The sequence below is a fragment of the Schistocerca serialis genome, chromosome 6 (assembly GCF_023864345.2).
Source record: "Schistocerca serialis cubense isolate TAMUIC-IGC-003099 chromosome 6, iqSchSeri2.2, whole genome shotgun sequence".
NCBI classification, from domain to species: domain Eukaryota; kingdom Metazoa; phylum Arthropoda; class Insecta; order Orthoptera; family Acrididae; genus Schistocerca; species Schistocerca serialis.
The window spans coordinates 598,920,216-598,940,277 of record NC_064643.1 but is presented as its reverse complement, the minus strand read 5'-3'; the positions used below and the strand labels follow the sequence as shown (position 1 = coordinate 598,940,277).

At 43.6% G+C, this 20,062-nt stretch overlaps 1 non-coding gene across 1 annotated transcript; it reads left to right on the top strand.

The window, feature by feature from the left end:
• The first annotated feature begins 15,602 nt into the window (after positions 1-15,602).
• On the top strand, positions 15,603-15,676 carry Trnat-ugu (transfer RNA threonine (anticodon UGU)). Its single transcript has one exon. It is a non-coding gene; the product is annotated as a tRNA-Thr (tRNA).
• The last annotated feature ends 4,386 nt before the right edge of the window (positions 15,677-20,062 follow it).

Genomic DNA, 20,062 nt, shown 5'->3' with positions numbered 1-20,062 from the left:
CCCGCGGATTCTCAGTGCCCCATATACAGACATTGTGATGGTTGACTTTCCCGTTAGTGTGGAAAGTTGCTTCATCACTAAACACAATCTTTGAAACGAAAGATTCATCTGTTTCCATTTGAGCAAGGATAAAATCACAGAAATCGATTCTTTTAATCTTATCAGCTGCAGACAGTGCTTCAACCAATTTCAGACGATAAGGTTTCATAACTAACCTTTTTCGTAGGACTCTCCATACAGTTGATTGTGGAATTTGTAGCTCTCTGCTAGCTCTGCGAGTCGATTTTCCTGGGCTGCGAACAAATGCTTGCTGGATGCGTGCTACATTTTCATCACTCGTTCTCGGCCGTCCAGAACTTTTCCCTTTGCACAAACACCCAATCTCTGTAAACTGTTTATACCAACGTTTAATACACCACCTATCAGGAGGTTTAACACCATACTTCGTTCGAAATGCACGCTGAACAACTGTCGTCGATTCACTTCTGCCGTACTCAATAACACAAAAAGCTTTCTGTTGAGCGGTCGCCATCTTAGCATCAACTGACGCTGACGCCTAGTCAACAGCGCCTCAAGCGAACAAATGTACAACTAAATGAAACTTTATAGCTCCCTTAATTCGCCGACAGATAGTGCTTAGCTCTGCCTTTTGTCGTTGCAGAGTTTTAAATTCCTAAAGTTGTGGTATTCTTTTTGAATCACCCTGTATATTTTTCGGTCCTTCTCGTGAAACTACATTTGAAAACTATAATGTTCTACGCGCTACTAGCTTCTAAACGAAAATTCGTCTAAAGCGTAGGAGTTGCTCAGAAGAAATGATTTTGGGTTAGATATAAAACTTACTGTGCTACGTACAGACATTTTAAGTTACTAGGCTATGATAAAAAAAATTGTTGATGCTCATTGATCTTCGTCCTGAGCCACTGTTTATTAAAGGTCATATTTCCTTCTAGTGGTTTAGGCAACACATCGCTGTTCTTCTCGAGCTGAGATGGATTTTTAAGACGAGTGTCATTAGCATATGGCGAAATTGCACTTAAAATGCCGGACTCCTTCAAGGGAGTCTTACAAGGCGACTGTAGTTGAATACCACATATTAATTCTTACTCCTCTCTCTTGTGCAATAAATGCTTCCTTTCTGAATAACGAGTTATCCAAAAAATTGTTCAGAAAGACATTACTGACTGGAAATATGCAGAATTGTTAGAAGATTGATTCCCTCGTTTGCAAGACTGGAAATTATACAAACAGCGAAAGTACCTCAACCAATTGTTTCCAGATGGAAAATTCTATCCTGTTTTCTTACTCATGTTAATGTGCTAAGTCAGTTGTTGGCAGAACTCTATTTGATGTAGAGAAACGAATATAGTGCGTTTCCTCAAAATTTAGATGGAGTACATTTTCAGAGAACCACTTAATAATTCATCTCCTTCTACTCATGGCGCTTCAACCCTACCTGAGTCATAGCTTAGTCAATAAGCTTAATTCATTCTGCCCTTTTCAGCGTGATTCTCCACCATTGTCCGACTATGAGGATTTGTACATCTTCTTTCATGTCATCTCGCCATCGCTTTCGTGGGCGTCCTCTCTGTCTTCTTCCAGCTGACCTTCATTCAATAACTTTTAAGTGGTTCTTCCAGTATCCATCCTAAGTAAATGTCAAGCCAGCCTACTTCCCTACTTTTTGTTATTTTCGCAATGTCAGCATCTAGTATGAGACGATCCAGCCCAGTATTCCTTTTACAACTGCAGAAACCATTGTTACTGAACTGCTCCATTGTGCAGAACCACGCTTTCAAATATCCTGAGCTGCTGCTCATCACTACTTGATAATACTTGTTTCACATTCGTAGATTACAAATGGTCTGATCATGACATTATAAATCTCCATTTCAACTGTCTATAGAGAAGAACAATTTCTTGAACATGTGTAAACATCTATTCCCACTTAAAATGCGCAGTTTTATTTCAGGTGACACGGAATTTTCCCTATTAATATCAGATCTCAGATAGTCAATGTTCTATACATGTCCAAAATCGAAACTTGCTACTGATAGTTTATTCCCAGTTATTATTTTCCTTTCTTGTGAAATTCATATACTTGGTCTGAGTTTAATTAATAGCAAAGCCTCTAGGTAGTGTGGCTTCTTTCAGCACACCTATTGTCCTGTCTAGTGAAAGTCATCTTATAATTTCTACATCATCACCGTACGTTCATATCTGGGTTACCTTTGCAGTTACCTAACCACATATTTGAAGTTTTCGAATAGCTGCTTCAAGAAAAAACTTAAAGAGCATTGTAGAGAGGACGTCCCCTTGTATGACTCCATTACCAATGCTAAACCATTTACTGACTTCTGCATCCACTCACACTGCAGGCCTCCAAAAATACAATGTTGCCACAATAATTGATACATACTTATATGGTAGCAGTAGCAAATCACTTAGCATTAGTGCCCTATCATGGATGTCGAAGACCTGCTTGAGTTCTACATACAGGTTATGAAGCTCAGTATTATATTCACGCCTTCCCCTTCAAATATTATTCTAGTATTCCACATTTCATCCTGCACTCGTCACAACATTGAATAATCAAGCCCAAACTTTGATTTCAAATCAAGTTTTCTATTGTTCACCACACGTTAACACAAAATTTTGCACAACAAATAGCAAATAATACACTAACGTCATGAAAAAGACATTCATTTACGACCGTGTACACATCTTGACGACGCTCTTCCTGCTTTAACACATTTCCTACCTCAACTACGACAACAGTTAAACGCTGACGGCGAGAGAAATGAAAGATACTCTCTAAATTTGTCGACTAGTTGCAGAGATTTTACAAAACAACACAAAACATAGAATATTAATATTAAATGCAACATGGGGCAACTACGTGCGATGTTTCAATGGCGATGTTGGTCGGTGAGGCCTGGCACGTAGTAGGCGTTCCAAAGTATCCCAAAAGGTATCCTATAGAATTCAGGTCAGAACTCCAGCAGGATAGTCCGATACAGGGATGGCCGGCCGTTGTGGCCGAGCGGTTCTAGGCGCGTCAGTACGGAACCGCGCTGCTGCCACGGTCGTAGGTTCGAATCCTACCTCGGGCATGGATGTGTGTCATGTTAGTTAGGTTTAAGTAGTTCTAAGTCTAGGGGACTGATGACCTCAGATGTTAAATCCCATAGTGCTCAGAGCCATTTGAACCATTACAGGGATGTTATTGTCCTGTAACCACTCCGCCACAGGCCTTGCTTTATGAACAGGTGCTCGATCGTGTTGAAAGATGCAATCGCCATCCCCGAATTGCTCTTCAACAGTGGGAACCAAGAGTTGCTTAAAACAGCAATGTAGGCCTGTGGTGTGACAGTGACACGCGAAACACGAAGGGGTGCAAGCCCCTCCATGAGAAACACGACCACATCATAACACCACCGCCTCCGAATTTTACTGTTGGCACTACACACGATGGCAGATAACGTTCACCGGACATTCACCATACCCACACCCTGCCATCGGTTCGCCACACTGTGTACCGTGATTCGTCACTCCATACACCGTTTTTGCACCGTTCAATCGTCGAATGTTTACGCTCATTACGCTAAGCGAGGCGTCGTTTGGCTTTTACCGGCGTCATGTGTGGTTTATGAGCAGCCGCTCGACCATAAATTCCAAGTCTTGTGTGCTTGTAAAGTTGCTGTGGCCTGATATTGGTTCTAAGCAGTATGGGACTTAACAGCTAAGGTCATCAGTCCCCTAGACTTGTTGTTGTTGTTGTGGTCTTCAGTCCTGAGACTGGTTTGATGCAGCTCTCCATGCTACCCTATCCTGTGCAAGTTTCTTCATCTCCCAGTACTTACTGCAACCCACATCCTTCTGAATCTGCTTAGTGTATTCATTTCTTGGTCTCCCTCTACGATTTTTACCTTCCACGCTGCCCTCCAATGCTAAATTTGTGATCCCTTGATGCCTCAGAACATGTCCTACCAACCGGTCCTTCTTCTAGTCAAGTTGTGCCACAAACTCCTCCCCTATTCTATTCAATACTTCATCATTAGTTATGTGATCTACCCATTTAATCTTCAGCATTCTTCTGTAGCACCACATTTCGAAATCTTCTATTCTCTTCTTGTCTAAACTATTTAACGTCCACGTTTCACATCCATACATGGCTACACTCCATACAAATACTTTCAGAAACGAGTTCCTGACACATAAATCTATACTCGATGTTAACAAATTTCTCTTTTTCAGAAACGCTTTCCTTGCCATTGCCAGTATGCATTTTATATCTTCTCTACTTCGACCATCATCAGTTAATTTGCTCCCTAAATAGCAAAACTCATTTACTACTTTAAGTGCCTCATTTCCTAATCTAATTCCCTCAGCATCACCCGACTTAATTCGACTACATTCCATTATCCTCGTTTTGCTTTTGTTGATGTTATCTTATATCCTCCTTTCAAGACACTGTCCATTCCGTTCAACTGCTCTTCCAAGTCCTTTGCTGTCTCTGATAGAATTACAATGTCATCGGCGAACCTCAAAGTTTTTATTTCGTCTCCATGGATTTTAATACCTACTCCGATTTTTCTTTTGTTTCCTTTACTGCTTGCTCAATATACAGATTGAATAACATCGGGGAGAGGCTACAACCCTGTCTCACTCCCTTCCCAACCACTGCTTCCCTTTCATGCCCTTCGACTCTTATAACTGCCATCTGGTTTCTGTACAAATTGTAAATAGCCTATCGCTCCCTGTATTTTACACCTGCCACCTTCAGAATTTGAAAGAGAGTATTCCAGTCAAAAGCTTTCTCTAAGTCTACAAATGCTAGAAAAGTAGGTTTGCCTTTCCTTAATCTTTCTTCTAAGATAAGTCGTAAGGTCAGAGTTGCCTCACGTGTTCCAATATTTCTACGGAATCCAAACTGATCTTCCCCGAGGTAGGCTTCTACTAGTTTTTCCATTCGTCTGTAAAGAATTCGCGTTAGTATTTTAAAGTTGTGACTTATTAAACTGATAGTTCGGTAATTTTCACATTTGTCAACACCTGCTTTCTTTGGGATTGGAATTATTATATTCTTCTTGAAGTCTGAGGGTATTTCGCCTGTCTCATACATCTTGCTCACCAGATGGTAGAGTGTTGTCAGGACTGGCTCTCCCAAGGCAGAAATAAAAACTTTGAGGTTCGCCGATGGTATTCTAATTCTGTCAGAGACAGCGAAGGACCTGGAAGAGCGGTTGAACGGAATGGACAGTGTCTTGAAAGGAGGATGTAAGATGAACATCAACAAAAGCAAAACGAGGATAATGGAATGTAGTCGAATTAAATCGGGTGATGCTGAGGGAATTAGATTAGGCAATGATACACTTAAAGTAGTAAATGAGTTTTGCTATTTGGGGAGCAAACTAACTGATGATGGTCGAAGTAGAGATGATAAAAATGTAGGCTGGAAATGGCAAGGAAAGAGTTTCTCAAGATGAGAAATTTGTTAACATCAATTATAGATTTAAGTGTCAGGAAGTCGTTTCTGAAAGTATTTGTATAGAGTATAGCCATGTATGGAAGTGAAACATTGTTGATAAATAGTTTGGACAAGAAGAGAATAGAAGCTTTCGGATTGGGGTGCTGCAGAAGAATGCTGAAGATTAGATGGGTAGATCACATAACTAATGAGGAGGTACTGAATAGAATTGGGGAGAAGAGAAATTTGTGCCTCAACTTGACTAGAAGAAGGGACTGGTTGGTAGGACATGTTCTGAGGCATCAAGGGATCAACAATTTAGTACTGGAGTGCAGCGTGGAGGGTAAAAATCGCAGAGGGAGACCAAGAGATGAACACACAAAGCAGGTTCAGAAGGATATAGGTTGCAGTAGGTACTGGGAGATGAAGAAGCTTGCACTGGATAGAGTAGCATGGAGAGCTGCATCAAACTAGTCTCTGAACTGAAGACCAGAACAACAACATTAATGAAATTTAAGTTTATGAATTGTTGTATATTCGTCGATAGTACTATCGTAAAATAAGCCCACTTTTGAACAACCGATCCTCTCCCCTCCCCCCCTCCCTTCCCCCCTCTCCGCCCCCTCGCCCTACTCCTGCAGGTCAAGCTCTACTCCGCCCACAATCACCGAAACACTCTGGGAACGACTGAGTTTGAGTAATGTATCACACTACACCCTGCTGCATTACGATGAGTGTTTGGGTCTGTGAGAATGCCTGGAGGAAATTACCTGCCATCATGTGTGGAGCCAACAGCGAAGTGTGGAGGAGGCGATGTTACGATATTTCGTGGTTAGGATTGGGCCCTTATTGCACTTAAGAAAATGCTAAATCCAAAGGGATATGAACACATTTTACAATACGTGTAGTGCGTACAGCAGAGGTACCATTTTAGGACTATAACTGAATTAACGTAACAATGCACCCTGTCATAAGCAGCATCTTGCAAGACAATGGTTTGTGGACAATAACTTTCTTGATTGGCCCGCCCAGAGTCCCAAAATGAACCCAGTGGTACACATTTTGGATACATTCGATACTGTTTCTGGCTTCTGCTCTTGAGGAAAAAACTGGTTCAAATGGCTCTGAGCACTATGGGACTTACTTCTGATGTCATCAGTCCCCTAGAACTTAGAACTACTTAAACCTAACTAACCTAAGGACATCACACACATCCATGCCCGAGGCAGGATTCAAACCTGCGACCGTAGCGGTCGCGCGGTTCCAGACTGTAGCGCTTAGAACCGCTCGGCCACTCCGGCCGGCTCTTGAGGAAGAAGACACTCAGACAACTCATTGAATGTGTCCACAGGAGAATTCAAGCCATCACAAAGGCGGAGGGTTGACACACCTCACATTAGTGTCCACTAATAAATGTGCGGGTAGTTTTGATGAGACAGACTATGTCGGAGATCAGTAGACGACCTTTCTCTTCATCGCTGAATTCTGACTGAATTTACATCTACATCTACATCTACATCTATACTCCGCGAGCCACCTTACGGTGTGTGGCGGAGGGTACTTATTGTACCACTATCTGATCCCCCCTTCCCTGTTCCATTCACGAATTGTGCGTGGGAAGAACGACTGCTTGTAAGTCTCCGTATTTGCTCTAATTTCTCGGATCTTTTCGTTGTGATCATTACGCGAGATATATGTGGGCGGTAGTAATATGTTGCCCATCTCTTCCCGGAATGTGCTCTCTCGTAATTTCGATAATAAACCTCTCCGTATTGCGTAACGCCTTTCTTGAAGTGTCCGCCACTGGAGCTTGTTCAGCATCTCCGTAACGCTCTCACGCTGACTAAATGTCCCCATGACGAATCGCGCTGCTTTTCGCTGGATCATGTCTATCTCTTCTATTAATCCAACCTGGTAAGGGTCCCATACTGATGAGCAATACTCAAGAATCGGACGAACAAGCGTTTTGTAAGCTACTTCTTTCGTCGATGAGTCACATTTTCTTAGAATTCTTCCTATGAATCTCAACCTGGCGCCTGCTTTTCCCACTATTTGTTTTATGTGATCATTCCACTTCAGATCGCTCCGGATAGTAACTCCTAAGTATTTTACGGTCGTTACCGCTTCCAATGATTTACCACCTATGGCATAATCGTACTGGAATGGATTTCTGCCCCTATGTATGCGCATTATATTACATTTATCTACGTTTAGGGAAAGCTGCCAGCTGTCGCACCATGCATTAATCCTCTGCAGGTCCTCCTGGAGTACGTACGAGTCTTCTGATGTTGCTACTTTCTTGTAGACAACCGTGTCATCTGCAAATAGCCTCACGGAGCTACCGATGTTGTCAACTAAGTCATTTATGTATATTGTAAACAATAAAGGTCCTATCACGCTTCCCTGCGGTACTCCCGAAATTACCTCTACATCTGCAGATTTTGAACCGTTAAGAATGACATGTTGTGTTCTTTCTTCTAGGAAATCCTGAATCCAATCACAAACCTGGTCCGATATTCCGTAAGCTCGTATTTTTTTTCACTAAACGTAAGTGCGGAACCGTATCAAATGCCTTCCTGAAGTCCAGGAATACGGCATCAATCTGCTCGCCAGTGTCTACGGCACTGTGAATTTCTTGGGCAAATAGCGCGAGCTGAGTTTCACATGATCTCTGTTTGCGGAATCCATGTTGGTTATGATGAAGGAGATTTGTATTATCTAAGAACGTCATAATACGAGAACACAAAACATGTTCCATTATTCTACAACAGATTGACGTAAGCGAAATAGGCCTATAATTATTCGCATCTGATTTATGACCCTTCTTGAAAATGGGAACGACCTGTGCTTTCTTCCAGTCGCTAGGTACTTTACGCTCTTCCAGCGATCTACGATAAATTGCTGATAGAAAGGGGGCAAGTTCTTTAGCATAATCACTGTAGAGTGATCACTTATAGAGTGACAGCTAGTGATCTTTTTTAACTATTTTTAGTGGATGCCGACATTTAGTTGCACATCTTTGAAACAAGTGTTAATGTGATATGTGATATTCCATCCGTTTCAAACAAATACGGTTATTCGACAAGTGTATATGACCTGACTGCGACGCTACAACAGGCAGTACTATAGTTAAAAGGAACTCCCTTGGCATACAACCAGATCCGGCTATCACACTGACAACTAAAAAATACTTGGACATACCATTTGTTTGGTCCATATGAGAGCAGCCTTTGGCTCAGGAGGGTCTATTAAAGCATTTTACTTCATGTAAGAGGTAGTTTTTAGGGTTCCTAAGGTGTGGCCTGTGATTAGAAACTGTATTATTTCCAGGCGTAGTTAGATAAAAGCCTGGTCTGTGAAACTGTGCTCTAAAATATGAATGTTAATGTTCCTGTATTCAACTGAAAAAACGATCTGGCTAAAACTAATTAAATAAATTGTCACGTAAATACTTAAGCTTACGAGAATATGCGCAAAGATAAATGAGTTTGCATAGCTATATACACTCCTGGAAATGGAAAAAAGAACACATTGACACCGGTGTGTCAGACCCACCATACTTGCTCCGGACACTGCGAAAGGGCTGTACAAGCAATGATCACACGCACGGCACAGCGGACACACCAGGAACCGCGGTGTTGGCCGTCGAATGGCGCTAGCTGCGCAGCATTTGTGCACCGCCGCCGTCAGTGTCAGCCAGTTTGTCGTGGCATACGGAGCTCCATCGCAGTCTTTAACACTGGTAGCATGCCGCGACAGCGTGGACGTGAACCGTATGTGCAGTTGACGGACTTTGAGCGAGGGCGTATAATGGGCATGCGGGAGGCCGGGTGGACGTACCGCCGAATTGCTCAACACGTGGGGCGTGAGGTACATCGATGTTGTCGCCAGTGGTCGGCGGAAGGTGCACGTGCCCGTCGACCTGGGACCGGACCGCAGCGACGCACGGATGCACGCCAAGACCGTAGGATCCTACGCAGTGCCGTAGGGGACCGCACCGCCACTTCCCAGCAAATTAGGGACACTGTTGCTCCTGGGGTATCGGCGAGGACCATTCGCAACAGTCTCCATGAAGCTGGGCTACGGTCCCGCACACCGTTAGGCCGTCTTCCGCTCACGCCCCAACATCGTGCAGCCCGCCTCCAGTGGTGTCGCGACAGGCGTGAATGGAGGGACGAATGGAGACGTGTCGTCTTCAGCGATGAGAGTCGCTTCTGCCTTGGTGCCAATGATGGTCGTATGCGTGTTTGGCGCCGTGCAGGTGAGCGCCACAACCAGGACTGCATACGACCGAGGCACACAGGGCCAACACCCGGCATCATGGTGTGGGGAGCGATCTCCTACACTGGGCGTACACCACTGATGATCGTCGAGGGGACACTGAATAGTGCACGATACATCCAAACCGTCATCGAACCCATCGTTCTACCATTCCTAGACCGGCAAGGGAACTTGCTGTTCCAACAGGACAATGCACGTCCGCATGTATCCCGTGCCACCCAACGTGCTCTAGAAGGTGTACGTCAACTACCCTGGCCAGCAAGATCTCCGGATCTGTCCCCCATTGAGCATGTTTGGGACTGGATGAAGCGTCGTCTCACGCGGTCTGCACGTCCAGCACGAACGCTGGTCCAACTGAGGCGCCAGGTGGAAATGGCATGGCAAGCCGTTCCACAGGACTGCATCCAGCATCTCTACGATCGTCTCCATGGGAGAATAGCGGCCTGCATTGCTGCGAAAGGTGGATATACACTGTACTAGTGCCGACATTGTGCATGCTCTGTTGCCTGTGTCTATGTGCCTGTGGGTCTGTCAGTGTGATCATGTGATGTATCTGACCCCAGGAATGTGTCAATAAAGTTTCCCCTTCCTGGGACAATGAATTCACAGTGTTCTTATTTCAATTTCCAGGAGTGTATTTGAGGATCGGTAGTAGGCGAATACTCATGAAGCAGACTACCGTTATGCTGTTTGTGATCTTCAGTCCAGGGACTGGTTCTATGCAGCGCTCCACGCTACTCTATACTGTTCAAGTTTTTTCATCTCCAAATAACTACTGCAACCTACATCCTTCTGAATCTGCTTCGTGCGTTAATCTCTTGCCCTCCACGCTTCCTCCAAATACTAAATGGGCGATCCCTTGGTGTCTCAGAAAGTGTCCTACCAACCGATCCCTTCTTCTAGTCAAGTTGTGTCACAAATTCCTCTTCTCCCCAATCCTGTTCGTGTAATCTTCAGCATTCTTCTGTAGCACCATATTTCGAAAGCTTCATTTCTTTTCTCAGCTAAACTGTTTATCGCCCGTGTTTCATTTCACTTTCACTTAAAACACGACGGCAGGACAGAGTAAACTCCATTATCTTAACAACTGAACTGCCTCATTCGGTTGGTTTATCTCGTGCAATGTTCTCTGATAAAAACACAGTTTCGCTTTTCATCGCCGCGCACATCAAGGACTCTGGAACCATCAACATGTGCTATGACCCTTATACAAACTACAGTCCGTTCGGATGGTTTGTCCCCTACGACATAGATGTCACCAGAACTTTGAAAAAGGGTGGTGGGGGTCCGATTTGTTAAAGACACACCAAAGAGACTAATGTTTTTCATTTATTCTTAAAATTATGTTATTCGACAGTGATCTCAGAGTTTTCAGCAAGTGGAGATATAATCTCGTTACTTCCTTCACCCTCTAACGTCATTTTAAACTCTTATTCTTTCAGTCTGGATATGAGCTGAGGAAATGATTAGAAACGGACGAACGATAATTTTTTGGGATATGGTGATTATTACTGACACCGAGTAAAAAGATCTCTGTTCATCGCAGGAGCTAGAACATTTTTGGTGATGAAAATGGAAAGTATCCGAAGTTATTCAACCTTACACTTTCCCAGATTGCTTCGTTCAAGTATGTATCTCTCGCTTCTTGCAGTATAAGGAAGATCATTTTCTGCATTAAAGAATGTCCCGGCAAACAAATGCATGAGCCTCAAAGACGAGAATTTATCTATCGTGTGGCTTTTTGAGCCGTGTGTCTCCAGAGAGATGCCCAGCTCGCCTTCGATGAAGCTCTTCAAGGGAAATGTCAGAAAAGAAGGGCAATCCGAACGAATTTGCTGTGGCCTGTAGTAAGGAACCAACCCCGGAATTTGCCTTAATTAAAAACGGGAAACGACAGAACACATTTTCAAACTACCTCGCCTCCCGAATCCAGGGATTGCTAGCTCAGAGGCCCACCAAGCAGAGCTTCCCAAAGACGGTGGAGAATTTGGGAAAACTGGTGGCTGTATATTGTTTTAAATAGTATAAAATGCACCGCAACAAAAGATGGAATTCTGATATTGTATGTTTTCCCTATGATTCTGCGTGTTTAGTCATTTGACAGTGCATGAACGCATGCTTGTTTTAAGATTTAATTTTGGATGGAATTTCTGGCTTCAGTTGTTACAGAATTGTAAGAACGTAAGTAGGTTTTGGCGAAAAGGGGAGGGTTGGATTCTTAGCGTAGCCGGCTGGGACGAGTTCAAGCAGCCCGCTGAAAAAATTGTTTAGAAACGAAAAAACTGTAGAATGTTTTGTCATCACATACCCCATCCGCTCTCCACAAGCCCTTCTCCATCGTTATGTATCGCAACCCACGTTCAAACTGAGTACTGCCCAGGTGTCCAGATTTGACGATATTTTGCTATCTGAACTACTAATGGTAGAATATTGAGCAAATTTTTTGAAGAAATACAATTATCACCCTTTTGTCGATATTTTTGTTGGTCAACGTGTTTTTGGGGTGACACAGACAAAGCTATCTGCATTGATTTTAATTTAATGTTACTTGCAATGATCTTTACCATTCCGCTGGCATGCGAAATACCGAAATACTGCAATCCCATAGTTCTACTAGCCTTCAAATAATGAACCCAGTGCTGAGATTAAACTTCTACAGATAGATAATTAGGCTATAATTTTTAGCCGGCCGGAGTGGCCGAGCGGTTCTAGGCGCTACAGTATGGATCCGCGTGACCGCTACGATCGCAGGTTCGAAACCTGCCTCCGGCACGGATGTGTGTGATGTCTTTAGGTTAGTTAGGTTTAAGTAGTTCTAAGTTCTAGGGGAGTGATGACCTCAGAAGTTAAGTCCCATAGTGCTCAGAGCCATTTGAACCATATAATTTTTCAATCAATGCTAGCGAATGAAACAAAAAACATTTTCCCCTTATTTCTTGTTGCAAGCTCATCCATAATTAAAACTATCACAATAGCACATAGCACAAAAAAATAAACGGTTGCACTTTCATTAAATTCAACTGCAAGCAAGAACTGAACTGGCTAACAAAAAATAACTGAGCTCAAACAAGACAAACAAGCGGTCTTGATTAAAATAGGATGGGCGATAGCCGATATAATTACGAATATATAGATAATTCAAATCTACCGATGACACTGTTGACTATCGATAAAACGTCTCCCTTCTTAGTCTTGTGATTGAAAATCAAAATATCTTCCAAATTGCCTACACGCGGAATAGATAGTCTATAATTTCATTTAGGGGATGGGTGTCTGGTATCCTTGGATCCCCCGCTGGCTGTGACCTTGCTTACGAGCATAAATAGTTAGCATCGCATCGTAGCCGCACTGGGTTGCCCGGTGGTCAGAGGCGCCTTGCCACTGTTCACGCGGCTTTCGGCTTCCCCCTCCCCCCTTCCCCCTTCCGCTCGGAAGTTCGAGTCCTCCCTCAGCCTGTTGTCCTTAGCCTAAGTTATATTAAGCCCAGGGCCCAATGGCCTCAGCAGTTTGGTCCCATAGGAACTTTCCACAAACCATCGCATCGTGAGTGTTCCGCTAAACTCGTCACCATGACGGACCATAGTTGGGTCATCGCCTCTTTCAGCAGTCGTGAACCCACAGGTTTTCACTGCGAGCTTTGGTCGTCTGCTCGAGGCATCACACTGATGTACTCAGCATACGTCCACGGTAATTAGTAAGCTAAAGAACATATCTGGATTGACCAGACACAGATTAAATATTTCCACTGCTTCTTCGGTCCGTCGGGATTTTTGGAGTGCTCTGAACATTTGTAGAACGCAGAAAGTAACGACCTTCGTAATGTACAAAACTTCTTCCAAGATGTTGAAAATTGGTCCGTGATTGATTTTCACCTTTTGCGAGAACGGCCCCGATTGTGAAACGTGCGTCGGTACCTAACTGTTACTGGGGAGTGACTGTTCTTCCAAACATTATCCCATATGGGCAAACCAGCTACGTCTTTACCTGTGGCTACTCGTACCTTAGTACTTAGGCTACACACAGCTCTATTTTAAAAATAATAGGTCGACGTAGTCACAGGCTCGAGCCGCCCATGTCTGCTTTCGTGTCCCACAGCTAATTCCCTGCAAATAATAATGTGTACCTGTGGTCCTGCAGTCAAATAGTCTACACGTTGGCTGGAATTGCGAATTAATAAAATGCACAGAAATACAAAAGAAAAGGTAAATGAGTAACTCAATAAAAACGATTTTATTCTAGCGTCTGTAGGCGGCAGAGAAATATGCTGAACAATGTTTATTCAAGAAAGGACATCTCATATAAACGGGAGGTGGTCCTACGATAGTCAGTTAAAATACAGACAGAAAATCCCCTTTTCAAATGCAATAAAGCTACGTTCAGAGCGTTATGAGAATGGTAGCAAAATACAGAAACTAAATAGTCCATTTCGTGATCACGAAATATTCTTCACTTAAAATAGTTCGAGTTCGACATGCTGATGCATAAATCGACACACGCCATACAAAGAACGGTAATTCATGCTCTGTCTATGCACAGTTTCTTATTACAAACGGTAAAAGAGTCGTGCTATGAAGCACATTTAGACCTCTCGAAATACAGAATCCCTTCAGAAGCCTAAGTATGGTAGCAGCCGTTCACCGCCCGGAATCTAACATCTCCACGATGGAATATCCGTTGTTACTATAGGCAAGTCTGCCTCCTTAAAGCAGTCGACACGAAGTGACCGGAATCTCTCCCTTTACCTTTTCACTCGCGAAGTCCCAGTCTCCACTTGGCTCATCAGTTTTCCGCCACTGTTCAACTCTCGTTGGCTGAAAGCCATCCCCACCAAAAATAAATCGTTCTCAAGTTCTACAGACATGATTTGACTCACTTGACCAGTTACCCGCACTAAACTAATATGTTACAACAACATTTAAATAAAGAAATATCATAAACATTCGGTTACACTTACACCATTTACAGTACTTATAACTAAAGGTTTGTTCGCTAATAAATGAGCCAGCATTGTTCCGCAAGTGTGCTTACGTTAAATAACAACAGATTGTCTTTAAATATCTTTCAAACAATTATTTGTATCTTCTTGGTAGAAGCGTCGTCTTGTTCTCTTTTCAATTGTAGCGTCCGCTAAAGAAAAATGGCCGGCGTCCGCAAACATGTGCGACTGACCACTTTAAATTAGCACAGTTTTTTAATAGTACTTGCTGTCAGCATTTAAATTAAGCCGCTGGCAAAACTACATATTAAAAGTTAATTACATAACTAAGCTAGTATGACAATATGAGAGGCTTTTATCCAGTATTCATTTGCTCTGTAAATGTGAAAAATACGATGTTGCGACAAACCTGACTTACCAAGTCCCGTAAGAGTTTCTGTTCTTTCGGACATGTCCGAAAGAACAGACACCATATCCGTATAAGTATATAGTTCTGGCAATACCGGACATGACCTTCTTCTTCTGTGCGGATGCACACATATTCCCCGAACTCTAACGGGTTGGTTCAAATGGCTCTGAGCACTACTATGGGACTTAACTGCTGAGGTCATCAGTCCCCTAGAACTTAGAACTACATAAACCTAACTAACCTAAGGACATCACACACATCCATGCCCGAGGCAGGATTCGAACCTGCGACCGTAGCGGTCGCGCGGTTCCAGGCTGTAGCGCCTAGAACCGCTCGGCCACTCCAGCCGGCTGAACTCTAACGGGACTTGGTAAGAATGTCTTCCACGAGTAATGAGTGTGTTGGAATGGGGCACTACGAATGTAGTGTGTGGACACACAAGGGGAGAATTTAGGTCTCGCGGTAGGCGTGCGCGAGATAGTCCCTGCAGTCGCACTATCTTCTGTGCCTTGGTGGCTCAGATGGATGGAGCGTCTGCCATGTAAGCAGGAGATCCCGGGTTCGAGTCCCGGTCAGGACACACAGTTTCACCTGTCCCCGTTGATATAAATCAACGCCCGTTAGCAGCTGAAGGTATTAATATAATTCTACTTTCGTTCTTAATAAACGAAGAAAGCCCATGGGGAACATTCATTATTAAGAACGAAAGTTCTGGAAGGCCGAAAACACATGAACCTCGCTCAAGGAGACCTTCAAATACTGACGAAAAGTCGAACGTTACGTGTTCTTGCGACATCAGACCGATGTTTAACAATAACGACGATGGATGACATGTTGAACTTAAACACTTTCGCAGTACATCAAATTTTGACCCAAGTTTTGCACATGCGCGTTTGAGCAGAAAGACAATTGAAGAAACGTATGCATTGATATTTATGGGAGGACTGATAATGTCTACGAATGATTCAATCGTTTGATCACAGGTGACGAATGCTGGACTTTGGAGTGAGATCCTGAGACAGAGCGGCAAGATGAGGAGTGGGCCACAGAGGCATCTCCTCGACAGAGAAAAGATCGGTTGAGGAAATCAAAGATCAAAACAATGCTAATTTGCTTTCCTTGGCAGCAGGGGTGTCGTGCATAAAGAATATACTCTTCTAGAACAAATTGTCAACAAAGTATTTTACAAAGATGTCCTTGAAAGGCTCCACGAAAATAGTGAATCGAATGACACCGAATAGTGCAAACAAGGGGGTGGCGTATCATGACAACACCTCATGTCACACATCAATTTTCTGTTGTGTAGCCCCCCCCCACTCATCTGATCTGAGTCGTTGTGCCCTTTTTTTTCTTTTCCCGAAATTGAAAAACAGCTTAAAAGGACGTCATTTTTTTTTACTCTGGAGAGCATTCAAAAGAATGTGACCGATTTTTCAGCGTTGGTACCAACGCTGGTAGCAACGACTCCGCCTTTTATAGCTTCCGAAGGGAACTGCTTTGAGTGGGACAAGATTGTTGTTCGAAAAAAATAAATACTATGACAGATAAAAAATTAGTCTCGTTACTTTTCTCACGCAGCTCGTAGAACATGAGTTCATTATCATCCTCCTCAAAACACTGGAGCACGACTCTCGCCTTGTGACACGTGCAGTTATCTCGCTGTAAAATGCCAACATTAACGGGCCTGAATGTTGTCGGCAGTGTGGCTCCCGTAGTCCAAAGCTGTCATGATGCTTTCGATTACTACCACAGGTATCATGGACATTCGAGTAAATGTCCCCCACAGTACAACTTTGTCACCAGTGATGCGTCCATCCCACTGTGAATGTTTCGTGTAGCTGTTACACTGGACGATGGTATATCCGGAAACGACCATCGACGTAGTGTAACAAAATACGCGATTTACCCATCCAGGCGGCACTTACGTTCCTGTTGACCTACGGGTCCACTATGTATGATCCTGTGCCCACTGCAGTCATAACAGACGAAGTCGTTTGCTCACCATGGGAACACGTAGAGGTCGACTGCTGCGCAGGTCCATGTTCTTCAGTATGCGCTGAACGGTGTGCTCCGGCACACTTACAGCATGACAATTACTGAACCATGCGATAAAAAGGAAATTAGTTACAAAGTACGGCGTGCACACACTTTATCCAACATGTAAACGTCACAACAGATACTCGGATTTAGGTTATGACATGTTCGATGTGCCTGCCATCCTTGGCGACGGTGTGGCGCAGACGAATAGCGAAATTCTGCATAACCGCATGAAGTGGAACATCTATGCTGTCGATGACCTGAATGACTCTTTTCCGCTCAGCGATAGTTTTGAGGTTCTTGCTGTACAACTTATTTTTAATATAGCCCAACAAAAAGGGGTCACCTGTGTTCAGATCCGGAGAATATGGTGGCCAATCGAGGTTAATGCCATTGGACTCTGGGTGCCCCAGAGCCAGAATGCGGTCCCCAGAGTGCTCCTCCAGGACATCAAACACTCTCCTGATTCGATGGTGTCGAGTACCGCCTTGCATGAACCACATCTTGTCGAAATCAGGGTCACTTTGGATAATGGGGATGAAATCATCTTCCAAAACCTTCACGTACCCTTCGGTAGTCACCGTACTATCAAGGAATAACGCATCGATTATTCCGTGACTGGACGTTGCAAACCACGCAGTCACCCGTTGAGGGTGAAGAGACGTCTTCATAGCGAAATGCGGGTTCTCAGTCCCCCAAAAGCGTCAATTTTGATTAGTGACGAACCCATCCAAATGAAAGTGGGCTTCGTCGGTATACCAAACCATACTAATTCCCATCATGCCCGACGGCCAACGGTGCAGTTTAAACGTTCTAATGCAAACCGTTCAAGAATTATGACGATTTTATCTGATATAGTTAAATAACTGTCATTCCGTCCTTCTATCAGTATGCCGTCCAACATACCACGGCTAGCCTCCTAACCTGCTTTACAGCGACCATTAATCAAATTGTTTGCATATGGAGTATCGTCTCAGTTGTGTGACTGGATTCGTGATTTCCTCTGAGGGAGGTCACAGTTCGTAGTGATAGACGGTAAATCATCGAGTAGAACAGAAGTGATATCTGGCGTTCCTTAAGGTAGTGTCATAGGCCCTCTGCTGTTCCTGATTTACGTAAATGATCTAGGTGATAATCTGAGCAGCCCCTTAGATTGTTTGCAGATGACGCTGTAATTTACCGTCTAGTAAAATCATCAGACGATCAATTCCAATTACAAAATAATCTAGAGAGAATTTCTGTATGGTGCGAAAAGTGGCAATTGGCACTAAACAAAGAAAAGTGCGAGGTCATCCACATGGGTACTAAAAGAAATCCGATAAACTTTGCGTATACGATAAATCGCACAAATCTAAGGGCTGTCAAATCGATTAAATACCTAGGAATTACAATTACGAGGAACTTAAATCGGAAAGACCACATAACTACTATTGTGGGGAAGGCGAAACAAAGACTGCGCTTTGTTGGCAGAACACTTAGAAGATGCTACAAACCCACTAAAGAGACAGCCTACATTACACTTGTCTGTCCTCTGCTGAAATATTGCTGCGCGGAATGGGATCCTTACCAGGTACGATTGACGGCGTGCAAAGAAGGGCAGCTCGTTTCGTGTTATCGCGCAGTAGGGGTGAGAGTGTCACTGATATGATACGCGAGTTGAGGTGCCAGTCACTGAAACAAAAGCGGTTTTCTTTGCCGCGAGATCTATTTACGAAATTTCAATCACCAACTGTCTCTTCCAAATGCGAAAATATTTCGTTGACACCCACCTACGTAGGGACAAATGATCATCATAAGAAAATAAGAGAAATCAGAACGGAAAGATTTAGGCGTTCCTTTTTCCCACGCGCCATTCGAGAGTGGAATGGTAGAGAAGTAGTATGAAAATGGTTCGATGAACCCTCTGCCAGGCACTTTAGTGCCAATTGAAGAGTAACCATGTAGATGTAGATGTAGACAGAGAGGGCGACCATCCGACGTGATGAGGCGTGGACTTTTAACATCTTGTCGCCTACTCGTGGTGTCGCCGTCCTATAACCACGTTCTGCAGTTGCTCGCGACCGTAGCAAGCGAGTAGTCGACCAGCTTCGTTGTTAACCGAAGTATTCGTTCCCACCTGCTAGGCCATAAGAATCTGCCCTTTGTCAAAATCGCTGATGTGACTGCTCCGTTTACACATTTTCCTCAGCGCGTCACATTCTGGGCAGTGGTCATGATGTTTTGGCACATCAGTAATAAAGTTTCGAAACAGTCTTTTTCACCCTTGTTTAATTATATACTCGCTGTTTTTTTTATCTATTTTCAGAAGTTGGTATACATAATATCTCGCTTTTATCGCTAATTGCTTTTTCCTTCTTGCGCGTGCATAGCGTCGAATGTGAGAATATTCGACGTCATTCCACATATTCACTGTTGGGATTCATGTGCCCACGAGCATATTGATCGCTCATTCATAAATCAAAAGTATTCGTGTGACCCACTTTTTTGTTTTTTCATTCACAGGTAAACAATTCAGCAAGTTGTATCACGCATAATACATGACGTATGGACCGCCGGCGCGGGGCTTTACCAAAACGCACATAGCTGCCCATGCAGTGAGGCCCACTGGCATTTGGGACAGAGTTTGTAGACACTGATGGCTATTCCTCGCTGCGCAGTGGTATAAGTGTAAAAATACCTAACAATCATTCCAGTCATATTTCTTTAATACTTTGGAGGTTATGGTTTTTAAGAAATGATTGAAGTCGCAGCTGTATGTGAAAGCTCGTACAGAACTGAAAAGATGGAGCCGTAGTTTTCGACGAAGGCTTTTAGGTGTGATCCGATACTGTTATAATGTGTTCTGTGAAGTTCAGGGAAGCTTTCGAATAATTTCGTATCTGCGAGAAACAACCGAAATGTTTCAAAGAAAGAATTGCTTTGTTGAGGA